Below are 12072 nucleotides of genomic sequence, written 5' to 3'. Positions count from 1 at the left end.
AGTTAAGAGTGTCCTGTGTCCTGGAGGCAGCTGTTTAATAAGTAAGGCAAAGTTTGTAGGGAGAGGTAATATCTTTTATTAGACCAACTGATACAGTTGGGAAAAAAAAACAGTCAGGCCTTCAGGCACACAAGTCCTTCTTCAGGAAAATATATTACTTGTCCCTACAAATCCTTCACTGTTTATATCTTCAGACCATCAAGACTGTGCGTTTTTTATAAGATTAGGGAAGATTGGTAGGAGCAGGAAGCACAAAAAATTACATTTACTCAGGGGAGAAAAAGAACCTTCTAGTTAGCCTTGGGAATGTTCACAGGGGCTCTCTGCTGTTGTCCCTAAAACCTCATTGATAGCTCAGAAGCCGAGCAATGGCTGGTTGAAGGGCAGAGGAGAAATTGCTGCTTCTGTTCTGCTGGAATGGCATGCTAATAAAGTTGCATGTGAATGGATGCCCAAAACAGTTTAATAAATCATCCAGGTAATCTGGATATTTTTGCTGAAGTTGTTTCCCCTGTGGTGCTCTGAAACCACCTCCATGTCTGAGACCCTGAGCCTGGGCACAAAGCCTAAATGCGTAAGGCCTTAGAAAGGCTTCCCAAGCTTTTCATTGTGCAGACCACATTTAATAGGGGGATTGTCTCACAGGCTGTTTCCCCTGCTATTGGCAATCAGTACAAACCTCTCCTTCCTCCTTCCTGGCACCAGAATAACATTCCTGTGATACTTCAGCAATTGTTTTAATGGAAAAGCAGTATTACACAAGTAATGTATTTTAGTTGTCTTTCAATACAGAATAGCTACAAGATCCAGAGAAAAGCTAGATGCAACTGCTTAGCTTTCCAGAGATGACTGGTAAACATACCATTAGCCTCAGTTTAGAAACAGCAGAAAGATATAGTATGCAGAGCAAATAGCAAGCATGCATTTTGCCTAGGGCAAATATAGAAAAAGCAAGTAGATAATAAAAATACAATTACATCAGAGTTCTTGTATCGCTGCATGAAATGGGTGATGCAGAATGACTTTGTCAGATGGTTAATGGAAGAAAAAAAACTGAAGCAAAAAAATAATCTGTCATTATATGGCAAAAGGCTTTGCTGTGGCAATTGTTACTGGCATGTAATACTTTGCGATATTTCCTGTAGATAGTCACAGTGTGGAAGAAAGATAAAAGGGGTGTGTGTGGGTCCTCTCACAGTCCTTTACATAGGACGGCAGAACAGGAAGGGAAACAAATTGCAGAGGACAGTGACCTAATAAAACCAGAAAGAAAGCCATTGCTATAGCTATGCAGTCATTCATTTTACCAGACTGGAATGGAAGATGTTCCGCTCTTTTCTCTCTCCATTTCCTTTGTTACACAAATGCTACCAAAGCCTGCAACAAGTGACAGCCTTGTTATTTATGCATATAAATGACTGCAGCTCTGAAAGAAGCCCGGGCACAACAGTGTGAAGCAGAGACATCGTTTCTGTCAGCTTCTTGCTCTGCATTGAAAAACGGAATCCCTGAGCATGGCTTTGCTACCCTCCTGTTGCTCAGCATGGTGCATGGACACTGAATGGCTACAGCATCTTTCAAAAGTGGAGCCTTGTGGGAGCCAGCTTCAGCATTAGTATTCTGCAGCCATTGCTGCCTGTGCCCATCAGCACCAGATGCTTGCAGAGCCAGCCTCAGCAGAGCACCAGAGCGTGGCACAAAGCCATCCTTAGGATCTAGGGTTATATGTACAGCAGAGCAAATCACCCTTTTTTTGAGCTAGAAGCAACTATGCTGAAGGCAGAAAAATGTAACAAATCAGTACAGACAGAGCTTCAGTATCTATTTTATGCCAGTAAAGATGCTTTTACTGCAACACTTTTACCCCTTTCATTATGTGGCTTCTGTGCTTACAAAATGGCAGCCCTTTCTGTTTTGGTAAGAAAAAGAGAAACATAAGAAAAGCAGAAATATGAGGCAAGGATCTAAGAGAAAGTTCCCCTGAAGTGATGATAAGTTGCAAATTGTTTCTATGTTACTAACAAGTTTTTTTGCTACAGCTGACAAGGAAGGGGGGAAATGACACCATTTCTCATGACACAGTTCAATTTGCCCCTGGCAAATTGTCACAGAAGCAAATGAAAGCTTTGCATATGTATTAGCCTTCCTGTGTTACCAGTTAATCCCACAGAAAATATCAAAATGCTGAGGCATCCATTTGAAAATAAGCTCCACTGTTCTCATAGCTTTTACAGTTTTTTCTTTCCTATGACAGACGGGGATTAGTTCTCTTTGTGTTGGCAAAGCACTAACATTGCTAAGAGGTAACTGCTACCAGTATTTTATAATTCTAAACTATGCACTCCTCTGTTAGGTGGCATTAACAACCCATGACAGGTTAAAGCAAAGTGTCAGCCCGAACGCTGCAGGGCTGTCACACCTGATGATCCTAAAGCTGGGAGCTGAAAGTGCCCTGATGTGTTTTGATTGGGCTTTGGCTGGGCCCTTTTCTATGTATTACTTTTATTTTGTTGCTGATGCAATATTGCTGAGTGGAGAAAACAGGCCTGTAAAGCAGAATATCCATCTTACCCTGTGGTTCTTCCTCCCTTCTTTCCCCTGCATGGGAACCAGAATCTTTTAATCATAAAGATAATCTGACAGAAAGCAGTGGGTGCTGTCAGATTTGTCTGCGCTAGCCTGCCTCATTTCGCATGACTTCACTGACATTCAAGATTGTTTGTTGTGAGGACAGGCAGGACAGGTACCTGTCTGTCTAGCCCAGTTGCCTATGCTACCTGCTAGGCTTGTAGAGAGAGGCTGCTGTCTCTGAAAAACCTGCAGAGGATGATCTTGTCTTCCTAATTCCTTTCCACCTCCCTTACTCTGTAGGGAACAGTGGTGTCTTCAGAAGACAACTGTCTTGGCATTCAGAGCTATTCAGTCCTCCCATGGCCAGAGGTGCCTAGCAAGAGGGCTATGACAACAGTGGTGACCTGGTGACACCAGGGTGAAGTGGGAAGCAGTGGGTCAAGTGCTCTGCTCCCTTGGGGTGGAGGGTTGAGGGCGCAGACACCACCCAAGAGGTGCATAAGGACTCCAGTATCTGGTAACACCATCCTTGCTGCAGCTGGCCAGGAAGGCAATGCTCCTGGCCCAAAGTGGGCACAAGCAGGTGTAACTTCAGGTCAGCAACCCTAGCAGTTGGGAAGTAGCTAGACTCATCTGGAGGTACAGGGAACTGGAGCTACAACTCATTCTCCCAGGAGCATGCATGCATTTTACATTAAACCAGACAAGAGGCAAAATATCCCTGGAAGAAATGAGCAGAGTTTTCTCCCATGACACCTAAATAACCCTAGCTTAGAGAAGTCTCCCTCTTGCATTTGCTTTTTAGCCTCAGGATTCTTGCACACCTGGCTCCAGCAGGATGGATACTGGGTTATCCAGCCTAGACCTGGTAAGCTTGTTCCTCTTTTATGCTGTGAGAGGCTGTACTGCTGCTGGAGCTGCCCTGCATGAAGACTTGTAACTTCTCAAGGCAGTGCTCCAACCGTTGTTTTTTTTTTATTTCAGAAGTCGTCACCACCTTCAGCAGTCTTGACAAAAATCTCATTTTCCAGGCTTCTCCAGGGGACTTGGCTGGGAATCCACTGACTGCCTAAAACCAGCACAGAGCAGAGCTTAGGAAGCTCTTAGGAAATGTCTCTCCTAACCCTGACTTGGTGAATCAAGATCAGACCTCTCAGGCCTCTCAGACTCACCAGGAGATACTTACTGAAGGGTTATATACAGGGTTAGGCAAACCTGACAAGTGTGTGAGCTAGGATGGAGTCTCTGGAAAAGAGAGATTTTGGGCAGACTGGATCCCAGCCCCAGCTTGTGCGTTGGAAAGTGCCTTTCCAAACTCAGCCAGTATTTTAAATTTTCCAGCCAGCAACATTTTCAATCTTCTATCTGGGAAACTCGGAGGAAGGATTCAACCTATAAATACTTGACATCAATATTTTTTTTGTTGACCTGCAACAAAAACTTCTATTTTCCTGCTGTGGTGGGCTGCTTCCTGGGAACCAGTGCCTGAACCAATCTTAAACCATACAGACTAGATTTCTTTATCACTGCATCAGGCAGTGAGATTTCACATTTCATTTGACCAAACTGCACGATGCACTGCAGGAGATGTAACTCAGGCAATAGGAGAGGATCAGAGTGAATGCACCAAGCACCTGAACTGCAACTCCTATTGAGTAGTACTTTATTTTCAGGAAATAACTGCTATCAGGAAGCAATGAAATAATTCAAACTGGACATCACAGACCATATTTTTTCATTGTTAATAACTAAAAATATTTTAACTGTGGGAATGAACAATGACTGTATAAATAATGTCAGAAAAAAAAGCACTGTAATATTTCCTAATTGAAACATCACAAGATTTCTGTTGCAAAGAAAATGTTAATATTTCCCTATTTCAGTCCTATTCTGAAACACAAAGAAATATTAAGATGGTACCATTTCTCACTGAACAGGACCACCACATTTTATCTGAGTCCAGGGCAAGACTGACTGCTTTAGGTGTATTAATTGAAAGGCTCATGGGCAGACACAAAGACAGAGGTTATTTTCATAAACAAGGAGCATCACTGTATGGGCATCTGCAACAGAGGCAGCAACTGGACACCTCTGGCAGCAGAACCCAATGCTCTGATGAATTATGCATCATCAATAATCTTCTGAACAAGCAGGATGTGACAGATTCACCAGCTTCTCCATTCTCTTTCTCTGCTGTTTAATAGCATCTGACAAATGCAGGGCTGCAGGATAATTTGCTTCTCAGCATGCCCTGCTTTGCACACCACCTCAAGCTCATGAAGGATGTTTAGAAGCAGTGAGAAGGGGGATATTTTGCATGGCACACTGACAGGCTCTTTCACCTCTTTCATCAAAGCAGCATTTTCCTGTAGAGCTGAAGCTGAATGTTCTCTAGTGGAGATAGTGGTGTTAGGGTGCTCACAACTTCATCTATACTAAGGTAGTCTGCACAGAAGACCAGCATCCTAACAAGCATGGGAAAATACTCCTTCAGATGGGTACATGATACAGTCTCTCTGTACTGTTATCCAGTTGTTGTAGTATTGATAAAAAATAAAGTTGGAAAATTAAGTCCATTATCTGCCTGATGGAGATAAAAAGCTTTTGCTGGTACATTAAAATGAACACTCTTACATGGTATCATTGCCCTACAGCATGCAGGCAACCCTGTGGGAATGAATCTTATCAATAAGTAATACCTTAATGCCCACAGAGGCCCTGCATGATCAAGGAAAGGCAATGGCAAATCTCATCAGGTGATACCTTCAGTGTTAGATGGTGCAGCAATTGCTAAACTCCCTGCTGTGCTACAGCACAGTGTGAATTCTCATTCCTTCCCCCATCAGCTACATTCCCCTGACCTGCCTAAGGGTAATCTTACATAGTCAGCTTAAGCTGCCATTGAAAGGGACCATCTCACTCCATGCACTCCTCTTCACTCCCTTATGTTGGCATGGGTACTTGTGTAGCTACACATCTTAAGCTGGTCATGCAACTTCACCCTTATATCTGCTCTCCTGTTTGTAGTCATATGGTCTATGGTGCCAAGATTGCCACCTTGGCTTGCTTTCAGAACCATACGACCCCCATCTTCTTCATAGGAAACATAACCATTGTGGCCCATTGAAAGTCAGGCACCTGACAGAGTCCCTCTAGCAGTAGGCTAGCTGTTCTAAGCTCCTTCTGTAGTCCATTGGAGAGACATAATCAAACCTCAGATAAAGCCCATCCTCTGTCCACAAGTGTAGTGGGAACCAAGTAACTACACTTCCATGTTGGGCCCCTCAGCCATGCAACTAAAACTGGAGGGAAATTGGAAATTGGAATTTTTTTGTGTGTACATGTTTATCCTGAAGATCATTCTTGTTCTAGTATCTTACCTTGCTGTATCACTTTTGCAACACATGGGACATGCTTTTGTGATGAGGATTATGGAAGGGTTATGGCTCTTGAACTATGGGATTGTCAAATCTTCCATAACATCCTCCACAACCAGATTCTTTGACTTCTTTAGACAGGCTGCTGACTGCTCATAGCAAAGAAAAGAGTCCATGACTTCTTAGTTCACAGACACACTCTTCAGTCCCTATTTCCCTCATCTCCTCATTCACAGTACTGCAGCTTTCTCACTTACCTCCTAGCTACCTGGCGGGCAAGAAACAGTTCACACTATGTATAAAGTCGCCTGTGGGCTGACTGTCCAGCTGCAGGTTAGGAGAAGAGGTAGCTTGAACTCACATTGCAGCCTTTTTTCTCCATGAGACTAAAGTTTGTCTCACTGCCTTTCATCCAGTTCTGATGAAACCTGTGGGAAGCTGGTGTCCCTGTGTCCCTGGTGTCACATCATGTTTCCCTTCAAAAACAGGCTAAAAGAGAAGTGATTGGAGTGCCACACTGTGATTCTAGCTGTGTAATCCCATGCCCCTGACACTACAGACTTCTTGCTATGCCTGTGTCTTTTACCAAAGCTTTAGGGAGCCTGTAGGCCTGTCAAAGAAGAGGCTGTGCTTTAGTATATTAAACACAAAGCAAAGAAAGAGCGGAACTCTGAGAATAAGGTATAGACACAGACAAACTGTAGGAATCCACAGTAGGTGCTTTCACACCATGGTTACAAGCAAGCAAACAGCTTGGCAATTCCTCACAAAAACCCTATCCAGAAAAGGATTTTTCTGCCAGTGCTGCAATCTTCTCCATGAGCTCTTTACTCTTATTGCATAGCTCTCTTGCAACCTGGTGCTCTCTTCCCTCAAAATACGCTGCTGACACCATATGTTACATTGGCAACAGCAGTGTGAGGAATGATCAGAATTTCAGGTTGGTTTTTTTTAAATCTATTTATACTCTGGGAAGCAATGACGTCTTACTTCAATACTCTCCTCAATTACAGATTTAGCTGCTAACTTGTAGAAAAGCAAAGTGTTGGTGTACTCATGCACCTTCAGGGATATTCTCCCGAATGTCAGCTATTCTCATTTCCCCTCTTCCTTCCCATATAGTTCACCACAATTCGAGAGCTGTGTTGGTATCTCCGTCTGTACCTGTGCCCATGACAAAGAACAGATTCACATGATTAAGCATCTTCAAACTGCCTTCACTCAAAAGTCACAATCCACCTCTCTTTGCCCATCTAGGGTATCAAACATCACACAGAGATTGATTCTCAGAGGAGACCCAATACCCGTAAGAAAAACAGCAAGGAAAATTTTTTTGATACCCTAAAAATACTCCTCATCTGTGGAAAAGAGCTGGCAATTGCCATTCTATGTACTTCAGAAGCACACTAGAAGAAACGATGATCAGAACCCCCTGAGTAAGGAACTGAAGCACAACCAACCATGACCTGCTGCCCACAGGATTTGCCACAGTGATTTTGGTGATGCTACTGGCACAAATGGGCCTAGGCCATCAGCATAAGACATGGGACTTGATTAACAGCCTATATTGTTGCTAAATTCAGTGTAGTGGAGAAATACAGGGAAGATGTATTAATTATCAACTATTATGTTAATTTGTTTTATTGTTATTTTATACTGTTTGTATAATGTGGATTAAGCTTTACAAAGATGCTTGTCTTCCCCAATAACATTTTCCTAAAGAAAGATATGTATCGTTGTACTTGGCAAGAACCCAGACGCTGATCTTCAGTATCAGTATTAGACTCTGTACAGAGTTGCACTGTGTAGTAATTCAGCAAAACTCCCATCAGCAATCACCAGTAAATTAAAAGCTGTACAACACATGTCAGCATCCAAACTGCATCCAGCACCATACTGTTCAAAGTCATGACTGCAAGCACTGTATTTTCTTAAAATCTGACTGCTACGTAAAGCTGAGATTCTCAAAACCATGTTTTTTATAAAAGGGCAGACAGAACATTGCCTTAAAAATACCCAAGAAGTGCTGTACACTTGAGCAGTTTACAAATGTGGTCCAGCTATGAGCTCCATACCTCACACAATGTACTCTAGTTAACCAAGAGTGTGATTTTATGATGGGCTTAAGACTATTCAAGACTTCACTGCTGGCACTCTTACCCTTACTATTCCCAGCTAAGTGTTTCCAGTTCTTCCCATGTGTCAGATCTAGACGCAAGTTGAAGCAGCTTTCTGAGCAGACTTAAAAGAAGCCCTCAGACAAGAAGTAATCAGGGTTGTGCCTCCTCATAGCAGTCAGAGAACTGATCTGGCTAAAGATGTTAGTTTTCAGACAGACCTCTTCTTCTAATGAGTTTGCACTTTTGCACAAACCTTTCTGGTACCACAAAGAGCTGGCAGGGAAACCCAGCCACAGAGAAGGCAGAAGCCACAATAAAGCATTTACACTCACAACGCATTTAAATAAAATATGGGATGGAGCCCTGAGGCATGGTCAAGCATTGCCATGTTTGTGTCTCTATAGGCAATCAACAATATTAGCATCACAGCAGAGAACTACTTGGACTCTACAGAAGTGGAAAAGTATTTTGAATCTCATAATCCTTTCAGCCATCAGCAGAATGTGGTTCAAAAGACCTACTCCACACCAGCTGGTGGAAAAAAGAATCAAGAGAAAACATGCTTTATTGTTGGTGCTTCATCCTCATCCCATACAGTGGCAGCCAGGAGCCACCAGGTAATTATTTCATGAACTTTTTAGACATTACAGATAAGAGGTATTTTTTCCCTATACTATTAATCAACAAATATGGGGTACCAAGAGAAATGAAGCAGGCAGTGGACATCTGCTGCTCTAGAACGCAGCAAGCACCAATTACCAAATATCCAAGTTCCCCACTGAGCTTAAACAAATAAATATTATTTATCTTTAAAAATTCAAATTAAAGGAAATACACCATGATAATGTACTGTGGCCACAAAGTGAGAAACTGATTGTTGGCATTCTCAAAACAGCACTCATTTAGTAGAAACTGCCTGAACAGCTTCAGCCTTCACAAGTGTTCTGTCACTTGACTCAGTGAGTCAGAAGGCTTCTCCCCCTTCTGCCACAGTTAGTGCCTCTGAGTCAGGAGTTGCCATGGGACAGATTTACTTCTTTAGCTTCTCTCTTTGGGCTTTAACAATTCAGACAGATGTCTCAACAATTTCCAAATTATCCTCATCACCATACCAGCTGAACTTGGAATGCCACTATCTCTCCCGCAACCCCTTGCTTAAGGTAAAAGACCTACTAAATAGCTGCCTAGCTCCTTGTGGTTTTCTGGGATGGCAGATGTAACACTTCCACAGAAGGAAATTCAACCCACATCACCTAATCCAATGTGACTTTCTCTATAGTCTTTCCTGTAAATTTTTACTAGATTGTGTGGCATTCGGTACCTCAGCATCTATCACAGATTTCCTATGCTTCTGGATTACGTTTGATAATGAGAAAGGAAATATTTGCTTATATGGTTTTGATTATGACTATGCATGCTTAAAATATGAGCTAGAAAAAACATTCAGATTGTCATTCCTACATTAATTATTATTATTTTTAACAACTACTCTAGTTTATATCTGCTGTATCTATATGACAACTTAAAAACCTGACTGGATATGGTCAGAAAATAATATACAGAACAACAAAACCAGAGTTTTGATAGCTCTGCTCCAGTAACTGTTTAGGGTATACTTTTATCCCCCTGATACAAAAATCCAAAGCAAGGACTAGGCCAGTAGGACGTAATTTAACCCTGGGACACACAGTTTGGTGTGATCCCAAAGAGTGTAACTCTGATTTTAACAAAGAACAGAGACGTATGGGTACATTTAAACAAGAACTTCAGTCTTTACAAGAGAAATGAATGCTTATGGTTAATGCCACACACTTGGCATCCAAAAATCAAATCTAAATTTGATTTCAAGCACAGTTACACATCCATTTGTGCATGTTCTTACATACGACTGTGTCTCATTTCCTTTTTTATCTTCTCTCTCAGGCCACTGGCCATTGTTAGTCATGTCTTTAAGGGTACGTTTCCTCTCTACTCCTTCTGCTTCTAAATAACCATGTGCAGTAAGACCAACCTCAACATGGTGTCTACCTACTAGAACAGCATCTTAACCTCAGATTCTTGAAAGGTAAAAGTGCAAATAGCAAGGTTAACTCAACACCAACATCTCCAGCATGGTTTCCAGGCAATGGTGCTTAGCAGCAGTGATAAGTCCATGCAATTCCTGACATAGCCAAGAGTCTATTTACAGCTCCTAAAAATCAGGATGCATCATGTGTGGATGAGACTGGGATGTTGGCGGGGCAGGGAGGGGGAATGGTACTGTGTGATCAAATACCAGCAAACCAGGAAGAAGATGATTAAAAATTATCCAGCTGAGGGAAGCAATTAGAGACTGGAGAGCAACAGGGCCTGCTGATGTTGCTCTGGATGATCCAAACTGAGATACAGGAAATTCTGTTTAAACATAAGAGAAAATCTTTTTATTGTGGTGATCACTCACTGGAAGAGGTTGCCCAGAAAGTCTGTGGGGATATTCAAAACACAATGGGACGCTGCACTGAGCAATGTGCTCTCACTGCCCCTGCTTTCAGCAGAGGTCTTGGGTTAGACAAGCTCCAGAGATGCCTTCCAACCTCAATTTTCTGTGTTTCAGTGCTATACTTTTCTATGCTTTACACAAGTGCTTGCTCCTTCACTGTGGTGGAATTTGATGATAAGCAGCTACATAAACTTGTTTCGCACATCCAATGACTTAAAGGTGGCATGTAGCAATGACATTTTTCTGCTTCCACAGCCTCAGTGGGAAAGAGCATTGCTCTGTACCTCTAGCAGCATAAACTGGCCAAGCAAGATATACGCTCCCTGTATTTTCTACAGAAGCTGACACTTCAGATTTCACTGCTATACAAACCACCTGAATCTGCAATATTGACAGATGCTTCAGGCTAAGAGCTCTACATTATTTGGGTTCAATTTCCTCTTTCATTTTTCCTCATCAAAGATCTTTAATAAGTCTTTCTTTTATAATAACAAACACCTTCTGGAAATGCAGAATGATGCTGGCAAGTCTGCTCTAAATTGTTTCTACAATTGTATTTAATACAGCTTGTTGCCAGCCATTGTAAAAGCATCTCAGTTCTCTCTGGACATAAACAATATAGAATAAAAGAATCATAGAATAGTCAGGGTTGGAAAGGACCTAAGAATCAAGTTCCAACCCTCCTGTCATGGGCAGGATACCTCACACTAAACCATGTCATCCAAGGCTCTGTCCAACCTGGCCTTGAACACCTCCAGGGATGGAGCATTCACAACTTCCTTGGGCAACCCATTCCAGTGCCTCACCACCTTTACAGTAAAGAACTTCTCCCTTATATCCAATCTGAACTTCCCCTGTTTCAGTTTGAACCCATTACCCCTTGTCCTTTCACTATAGTCCCTAGTTAAAAGTCCCTCCCTAGCATTCCTTTAGCCCCCCTTCAGATACTGGAAGGCTGCTATGAGGTCTCCACGCAGCCTTCTCCAGGCTGAACAGCTCCAACTTTCTCAGCCTGTATATCACAAGATATACCAAAATATATCTTTGCATTGCAGTAAAATAATATAATTATACCTCACATATACCTTACAATATAATATAAATATAACCTTACACTTACTACATTGTTTGGAGAAACAGTAGATACCCAGTCCAGCAGTGCCTGGGTCAGAACAGATTTGAACTAACCTAATGTACAGTAGGCAACTACATTATGAAATTTTAGCTTGGTGACAAATATTTAGAAGCCCAAATCAAACCTAGCCCGCTTCCTGTTCCCGGTTATTTGTCATCACCTTTAATAGTTAAGTAAAGGCGGCCAGATTTTTAAATGATGTACAAGTAACTGGAAGCCATTTCTCCATGTGCTACTGTTACAAGGCACCTATACATCTGAATAATACTGTAGATTCTTACATTCCTGTAGCTCCCACTATCCCTGCAACCAGGAAGGCTACCTCCTTTTTTGGCAAAAGCTCCGCTAGTGACCATTTTCACAGATGTGTCCCCTTGGTCTCTGGAGTGT

At 42.2% G+C, this 12072-nt stretch overlaps 1 protein-coding gene across 2 annotated transcripts in view; it reads right to left on the bottom strand.

Annotated features, from left to right (window-relative positions):
* FAM124A (family with sequence similarity 124 member A) overlaps positions 1 to 12072 on the bottom strand; it is an 87371-nt gene that overhangs the window by 58296 nt on the left and 17003 nt on the right. The gene's annotated exons all lie outside the window — the stretch shown is intronic.

Source organism: Neopsephotus bourkii, unplaced genomic scaffold (assembly GCF_033783945.1).
Source record: "Neopsephotus bourkii isolate Nb327-2 ecotype Australia unplaced genomic scaffold, CSIRO-AGI_Nbou_v1 NB_663, whole genome shotgun sequence".
Taxonomy (NCBI): domain Eukaryota; kingdom Metazoa; phylum Chordata; class Aves; order Psittaciformes; family Psittacidae; genus Neopsephotus; species Neopsephotus bourkii.
Note: the sequence above shows the minus strand (reverse complement) of the source record. Positions and strands in the feature narration are given on the sequence as shown.